Raw genomic sequence first — 7,940 nt, 5'->3', positions numbered from 1 at the left:
GAAATAAAGAACTGCACAAAGATCTTCACAGGTGAGTTATTTAGGGAATGCTCTCCTTCAGTCAGAACTCAATACTTCTGTCAGCTCAACGCTTGCTTTGGGTCCCTACAATTCCTCCCCCCAAGAATAACTCAGGTTCTTAAGACGGTGTGAACTACTGAAAGACAGGTCTTCTATAAATCAGCTTTAATATCAGAGTATCAGCAGCAAGCCCTATGCTTAGGCCACAAATGACAGGTTTATTATCCTTCCTTTTGAAACTGATAAATTGGCTCAGACTTCAGGATGGCTTTTTAGCTGCCACCAAAAAAAAATGGAATGGGAGGGAAAAAAAAAAGGAAAGAATAAAGGAAGTGGAAGTGGCTATCCTGGGAGGTATCTAATGCTTTGTGTAAAATTCAGATGGACAGAGACAAGTGACATAGCTGCTACCTTGGCTCTACCAAACTTGGGAAAATTTCAAAAGCCAGTAGTTTTCTGAACTCTACACCAGTCTGCTAAGTCTGCTACTGTGGTAGATTTGTCCAGCCAGGTTTGGTTTTGAGTATTAAATGAGGGGCTCTTCTTTAGTATTTAATGAACAAAGAGGCTGGTGAAACCAGCAAGGAGAAGGAAAAGAAAAAGAAGAAGAAAAGCAGTAGTGGCTGGCCATGAGTATGAATAAGAAAGGTGAAACTTAAATGATGGCAATAAGAAAAGTTCCTGTTTGTATCAAAATGGGACAAGCCAAAGCCCCCTGCAGTAAATCCAGAGATTCCTTCTCAGCGTTGAAGATGTGCAGAAAACCCCACAGAACATAAACTGCAACACACAAAGCCTTTGATTAATTGTATAACTCTTAGGGCCAAATTCTTATTTGTGGATGATTTGTACCAACTGGGAAGGGTTTCAGGAGCTGGTGCTGATGCCTGCCAGGCTAAGAGCAGCTTCTGGTCATCTGTTATGAATCCAAGAAACGAGGCTGCTTTCAGACAGACAGGGCAATTAAAAGGGCCCGGCATGAAAAGATATTTAAAAGCAGTGACAAATTGCTTTTCTGAAATAACTTTAAGCCTCACATTAGTCCCACTAAAGGCAGCAGGATTATTCAAATGCTGATTTTTTCAGCTGATGAACTGTTTAATTAGATTGAGATCTATTGGATAAATACCTACATGGACATCTCTGAGAAAATACAAAGGAAAATAAATCAGTAATGGAGGCAGTTTCTTTTCAGAAGACTTCACCACAGATGTTTATGAATTATCCCTCCCTTGGTTTAAATGATGGGGGAACATGGTTAATCAAAGTAATAACAATTAATAAGCTGGCACTGCTAAGGTGTCATGAAGGCATATTATTGCACACTATGCTTGTAGAGAGCAATGTACCCTTCTGAGTCCACAGCACGATTTCCTTATGAGCCCTTAGGGTCCATTTTCCAAGGAATGGCCTAAGCCAGCCCTGCGGAGACAAGGTGGGGTGGGCGGTGTTAGCAAAGGAACGCCACTGAGCGGCAGAAAGCCACATTCACTCATTCACCACCTTTTGTGGACAACACAAAACCATTCTGTTTTGTGTTGTTTTCCCAAAAATAATCTTAGCCTTTTAACACTGGTTTGTATGGGGTAACTCCCATGGGATCAGTCTCTATAGAGGGGCAAGACTGGAGGGGAGGTGGCATCTTCGGACAAACAAGTATTTGCCTAGCGGGGCACCGTAATCATCTGATAGTCTTTAACACTGCAAATGAGAAATCAAGAACTGCAGCACTGTTTAATCAACACGTTTGAGTGCAAGCAGGGAACGCAATTCAACACAAACCTGACAGAACTAAATAAAGTTTATGGACATAACCCTAATTAATTTAGTGTATTTGGATTCCTGTCCTCCAGTCTCTGTTGTGTAAACTGCAGCAGCTGCAGCTGTCTTGCAATGAGGATCAAGTCATGCCAAACATTATGTGAATTTCAGTTTGCAAATATTTGAGGCTTCTGCGTGGGACAGTTGACATAGCATTGCAATCAATTAAACAAACAAGCTACAAGGGTACTATTGACTGGGAGCATAACGCTCCAACAAATCTGGCCATTGATGTGAATGTGTACTAAAATATGTAATTTTTTTTTTAATCCTTTTGCCATCAAGGAATCCATCATCATATTCCACTTCGGCATACAAAGATCTAAGGTCTTGATTTATTCATGGCAAAATCCACCATGCATGGCAAATGGTAAAGAAATTAAAGGACATGCTGATTTAGAAATTACTCAAGCAGTGCTGAGAGCCGGTAGGGCCAGCTGGAGATAAGCTGTGGTGAGGACATGCCAAAATTTCCTTGTGTTCCAGAATCAGTATCTGGATGACTAAATGCCAAATAAGTTTCAGTCAAATTATCCAAATAGCATTCAGGTTGTGCTGGCCCTGTGTACTGGGCTGAATTTCATCTCTGCTCATTAATGAAAAAACAGGGCTTGTTATTTTATTTTTTTTAATACAATATACGGTTTGTGCATGTTACTTAGAGAAAACACCTAGTATCTAGACACAGCCATGAAGACTTATTTTGTATATAAGACAAATCTGCATATAAGACAAACCCACAGTGACCTCCAGCGTGGCCATGACGCCCTGCCCAATGACACCCAGGGAAAGCAACGAAGAAGGGAGAGACATCATCTCTTTTTGGCTAGCATTGGAGATGGGGCAGTTTGCTCTTCAAGAGGGTTAAAGCGAGGAACAGGAACGGTACCCTAAGTCAGAAGAAAACCTCAAGACTACGTTTTGATGGGAACTGTGCTTGGTGCAGAACTGCCTGAGAACCATCCAAGACCCGAGGATGCTGCCAGCACCCAGAAGCTGGGGCTGCCAGAGGAGCAGACCTTGCCAGGCCCGACTCTCCTCATGACGTGCCTGTCCTGGCTTCCACATTTCCAAGCAGCAGCAGTCAGCGGCCCCGGAAACATATTTAAATACGCAGCGATCAACTTCTCCTGCCTCCTCTCACCGGCCCTGTCACAATCAGAATGCACTCCTGACAAACTGTGCGGGGACAGGCCCCGGGCCGCGCTGTCCGGTCGCCTTACACTCGGGCGGTGAGCAGCTGTTAGGCCCGGTCCTCCTCAGCCGCCTGGGCTGAAAGCAGGCGCACACTTCATCGCCTCGCTCGTGGGCTTGTAGACAGCCGAGGGCCCACGGAATACTTAAGGCCTGTAAACGCTCCCTGTTGACATGTGAATATGCTGCTTGCTTGAAATGCTCGCGGGGACGGCTCCCAGAGAGAGAGCGGAGAGAGGCAAAGAGGAAATGAAGTGACAAGCACCCGACAAAGTGCTGGTGACAGTGAAACTGCGTTGCTTGAGCTACCGCGCTGATGCCCAGGGACCCCTGCAGGTTCTGTGGGCTGAGGTGCCCGCTGGGAACGAAAAGGGCGTAGGAAATGAGGGCTGCCCGGAGACCGCAGTGGCAGACATGGACAGCGAAGCCGCTGCTGTATCCTCAGCAAAAGCTGAGGCAGTCCTAAGTGCCAAGAGCCAAACCTTCACGTCAGGAAAGGCAGCTGTGGCTCCTCCGCTGGCAGCAGATGGGCGAGCTGACAGGGCCGGGGATGCATTCTTCCACATGCACCAACAGGGCCGGGCCGATCCTTTGAAACCGGATCAATAACTCGCGGAACCCATCCTTTCACACGTATATATCACATCTGACACACTGTGGCTTTGCTACCACTTCTACAAAATTAATAACGCTGGTGATTTCAGTGGCTCCTAATGAACACAAAAAAATGTTATCATATCCAATTATGGGAAATAATGTTTTAGAACAAGAAGTTTGAGCCTCATTACCCACAGTCTCTCTCTCGCTTTAACCTGTGCGTTTTCTTTATTATTATTCTTGCTGAAGTTTGTAACATGCCTTTAAGCTAACACAAGTGAAAAGAGGTGGTAATATAAAACATCTTAAGAATCATTTTCTGATAAGCAGTCCGTACGAATACCCTATAGGTATATATCGCCATCAGTAAAATGTTCTTATCATTTGTGATTTCTTTTGAATTATCCAAGAAAGGTGGAGATCTTCTTTAACCATTCTTTTAGAGTGGTTTTATCAAGTTTTGTCATATCAAATGTCTCCTGCACTCAAACCTGCTTCCTGGGTCTGAACAGCAGATTCCAGCACCCACCCAGAAGAGAGGCTGTTTACTATGCTTTAAAGCCTCACTGAAGGTAAGAGTTCTGGGCGCTGAAAATTTGGTTATGATTGCTCATAGAAGCTTAATAACCTTGCTGCTTAGGTTTCAAAGCTTTTCCTCAGCATCAAGGTGGTATAAGAACAATTACTGAGTCAAGCCAGAATACTACCTACACTCTGCACCAGAAGCCAAGGCAGAACGTAAGAAATATTCATCACTTTCCTTTTTTTTCTTTTGTCATTCCGTTTTGTGCTGTGTATCTGCATTTATGTGATTTGTGCAGCAAAGTATGTTTGTATTTGTATTTACATGAATCTGGTTAGAAACAGCTGCCAGTTTGACAATGCGTTTACCTTACTAGCACTCTCAGAACTTTCTTATTCATTTTTTTTCTTTTTTTCATTTTCTTTTCATCCTGACTGAGAATGTGTCCTACTTTCTTGTTTAGAAGATGAGATTCTTGCATTATACATTCTAAATATAGATTTATTTTTTTTAAAGCAGGTTGACATGGTCGTCAAAAGAAATGTATTCAGAGTTAGTTTCCCACCCTGAGGGAGTTGCGCTTAAGGAATTTGATTTCAGGGTAGGATTAAAACATGATGCAGTTTATGTGCAGAATGACCATGTAGTGTACATTTAATTTTCCAGCTGAAGCTACAAGACATGTTTTTGTCCCCACTCAGGATTGTCAGAGCCTTTTTTGGAGGGAGAGAGAGAGAGACAGCAGCAGGGGCTATTGACAGAATCTATCAGTGGAGGAACACACTTTCAAAAAGCTCACAAGGAATTCGAGCACACAGCATGTAGTAAGTGGCCTTTTAAAATCTCCTTTCCAAGACACCCATGTTCATCACAACAGCATCTTTAGATCAGAGTCATACAGAAACAGGCATGGAAGGGCCTTGAAATATCATCTCGTCCAACCCTGTGCCTGAAGGCAGGATCAATGGTACCTGTGTAATTGCCAATTGAGTATTGCCCTGTTCTTGAAGAATTGCAATGATTAAAATTACACAACCTCTGCAGCCAATCTACTCCAGCGCTTTACCAGTCTTAACGATACAAAGTGCTTCCTAATGCCCAGCCATGACACTTCCTTGCTGCAATGATAATGAAGTTTCGTAATAATTCCACCACCAAAACAGCTGAGAAGAAAAAGAAAGATGTTACTGGCCCTGAGTCCACAAGTATTTTGTAGCACAGCTTGAAGAAGAATTCAAATATCCTGAGTTACAGTCCTGCCTTTGAAACAAAATTATCTTTTGCTTTAAAAAAAAAAAAAGAGAATATAGTACACAAATACAAAAGAATAGAGTGCTTACACCAGAAAGCTTCATAAAACATAAAACACCCCTTTTAAAAGAAGAACACTCTATTTGCCACCCCTGGAAGGAAGTAACAGTACAGGTACCCACTGCCTACAAAACCTTGACAGATATTCTCCAGTTCAATCTTATGGAAAATTCTAATTTTATATGAGAGGCCTGGCTACTTTTCATTCAAAGGATTTGCTTTTGTGGCTGTTTCTGTGTAAAATTCTCCAGCTAAATGTATCTGTAGTATAACACCATTGATTTCCATGGACTTACAGCGGGGATAAAGATGCTAACGCTCACTTATCATATCCCCCCCCTGTAATTTTTCCTCCATCAGGTGAAGCTCTGCTTAGCAGACTCGATACAGGGAATTGTTCCAGCTGGTGTCCTTGTGACATTTCATTAAGCCGGTCTTTTAAAGCTTATCATTAGAGGTACTGAAGCCTTGTTGGAAGAACTTAATTGCATCCTATTTTCCCTGACTGAAGATGCATTTTAAAAGTCAACTTGCATTTTTGATTTTTCTTCAGTTTTCCAAGGTCTTTGTGCTGCATAGAATTTTAAATTCCCCCATCTGCTTCACTCATTCTTCACCTGGGTTTTGCATACTCCTGCTATTTGTAACTGTTAACGTTCCCACCCCTTCCCAGTGTCTCCAAGTCAGACTCTAAAGGGAAAGCAGAGTACTGCCACTGGAGCTTACCTGGAAAAGACCACATATATGCCTTCACGTAGGTGCAAAGATGATAGAAAGGTCATAGCAATAATAGAAAACTGATTCTCTTTGCTGCAAGCAAAAACTGCTGCCCCTTCCTTGGAAAAAAAAAAAAAAAAAAAACAAAAAAAAAACACCAAGGAACATACAAACCTCCAAACACTTCTTTCTAAATTATGTGGTGCTCCTTCCTCCACATTATTCCAAATGATGGTAAAATACAGAAAGATCCAAGTATTTCTATTTACGTATAGATGTGTATAGAAAGCTAACAGGAGGTCTGTGAATAATCATCCATCTGGAAATTTGATTTTAAAGGCTAAAGCAAGTTTTGTTTTGAGCTTCACCACACTAGAGTATTAAAGTTGAAGTGAAATTTCTGATATTAGAGTCACAAAAAATAGTCACCTAATATAAATAACATTTTTGCTCTTTTTTTTTTTTTTGGAAGGGTATTTCATCTTTGCCAGCAGAATCTAAATAATAAGATTGTTAAGCTGGGGTAATTAAATTTGTCTTTCTTGGGAACTAGTAGTCCCGAGGGCCTTTTCTCACATGCTGAATTGGGGCAGCTCTGAGGAGGTCAACGGAGTTTCAAACAAGAGCCTGTAAGAGGAGAATCGGGCCCCTTGTTTGTTGTTTTGTTGTTGTTGTTATTTTTTGGTTTGTTTTGTTTTTATTATAACCTCTGCTCTCTGGAATCCAATTCCCTAATCCTACCTGTGAACAACAAAGGTGTTGTTTAAGGCCTGGCCTCCTAGCTGAGCTCTGCACTGTGACCCAAACACTGCCTATTTATTCACAGACATTACTGTACCGTAGCCGCAGCGAGACGTTTGCCAGCACATGCAATAGGAAGTGTCTGTGCAATCCATGCTGGAACAGCGAAGTCAATATTTCAACAGAAATCTTTACTTTCAAGCTTATTATGGCTGTCTTTTAGCAAACAGTGCTTTAGCTCTCAGAGTTTCCAATCAGGAACGATCATTAGCACGCTGCTGTTTTTGAAGAGGATGGTCCTTAGTGACAATCTAGCATTCAAAGAAAGCAGAAGTGGGTTTGGGCTGGTTTTTCTTTTGTTTGTTTGTTCTTCTGCTTTTAAGTTATTTAGATAACTGTGTCTGAAAATCAGCTATGCTGGTGCTAATTTAACCAGCCTTGTAGTCGTGTTCAGCGCTATACACGGTGCGAGCATTCAGGAGATGCGTCTTGCAGTTACCCGCCTCCAGCAGCCCCTGCTCTTCCCGTCCCATCGGACCACTGCAAATTCTGCCAGTCCCCACACAATCCTCGAAGTCCGTTCATCCGTTCCACTGGCACCCAGTGCATCCATAAGAAGCCAGCTTACACACCACCGCATTAAAAAAGGGTCACAGTTTCGAGTGGCGAGACAGACCTATTTGTCTTCCCCTGCAGTAGGGGTACCCATACAACTTTGCCAAAATATCTGTCTTGCCCTGGAGGAGCCCCTGCATCACTTTCTCTTTCATTGTGCTGTAATGTAAAAATCTATCTATGTATCTATATACTTCTAAAGGTTTCTGTAAGCTATTCTTCCAGAAGGTGAACTGCTGCCTGAGGCTATTTTGGAATTAGAAAAGCAAAGGGCAAATCTAGTTATTTTGTACAGAAAAGCTGCTAGCACTCGCACACAGTACACTGAGTAAGAGAACAACTTATCAGGACTATAAATCCTGGACTCTTATGGCTGGATTCTGCTTCTAGCACAAAAGAT

This window comes from Anser brachyrhynchus (assembly GCF_964034855.1).
Source record: "Anser brachyrhynchus genome assembly, chromosome: 26".
NCBI lineage: Eukaryota > Metazoa > Chordata > Aves > Anseriformes > Anatidae > Anser > Anser brachyrhynchus.
The sequence above is the reverse complement of the archived record's forward strand: the minus strand, read 5'-3'. Positions refer to the sequence as shown.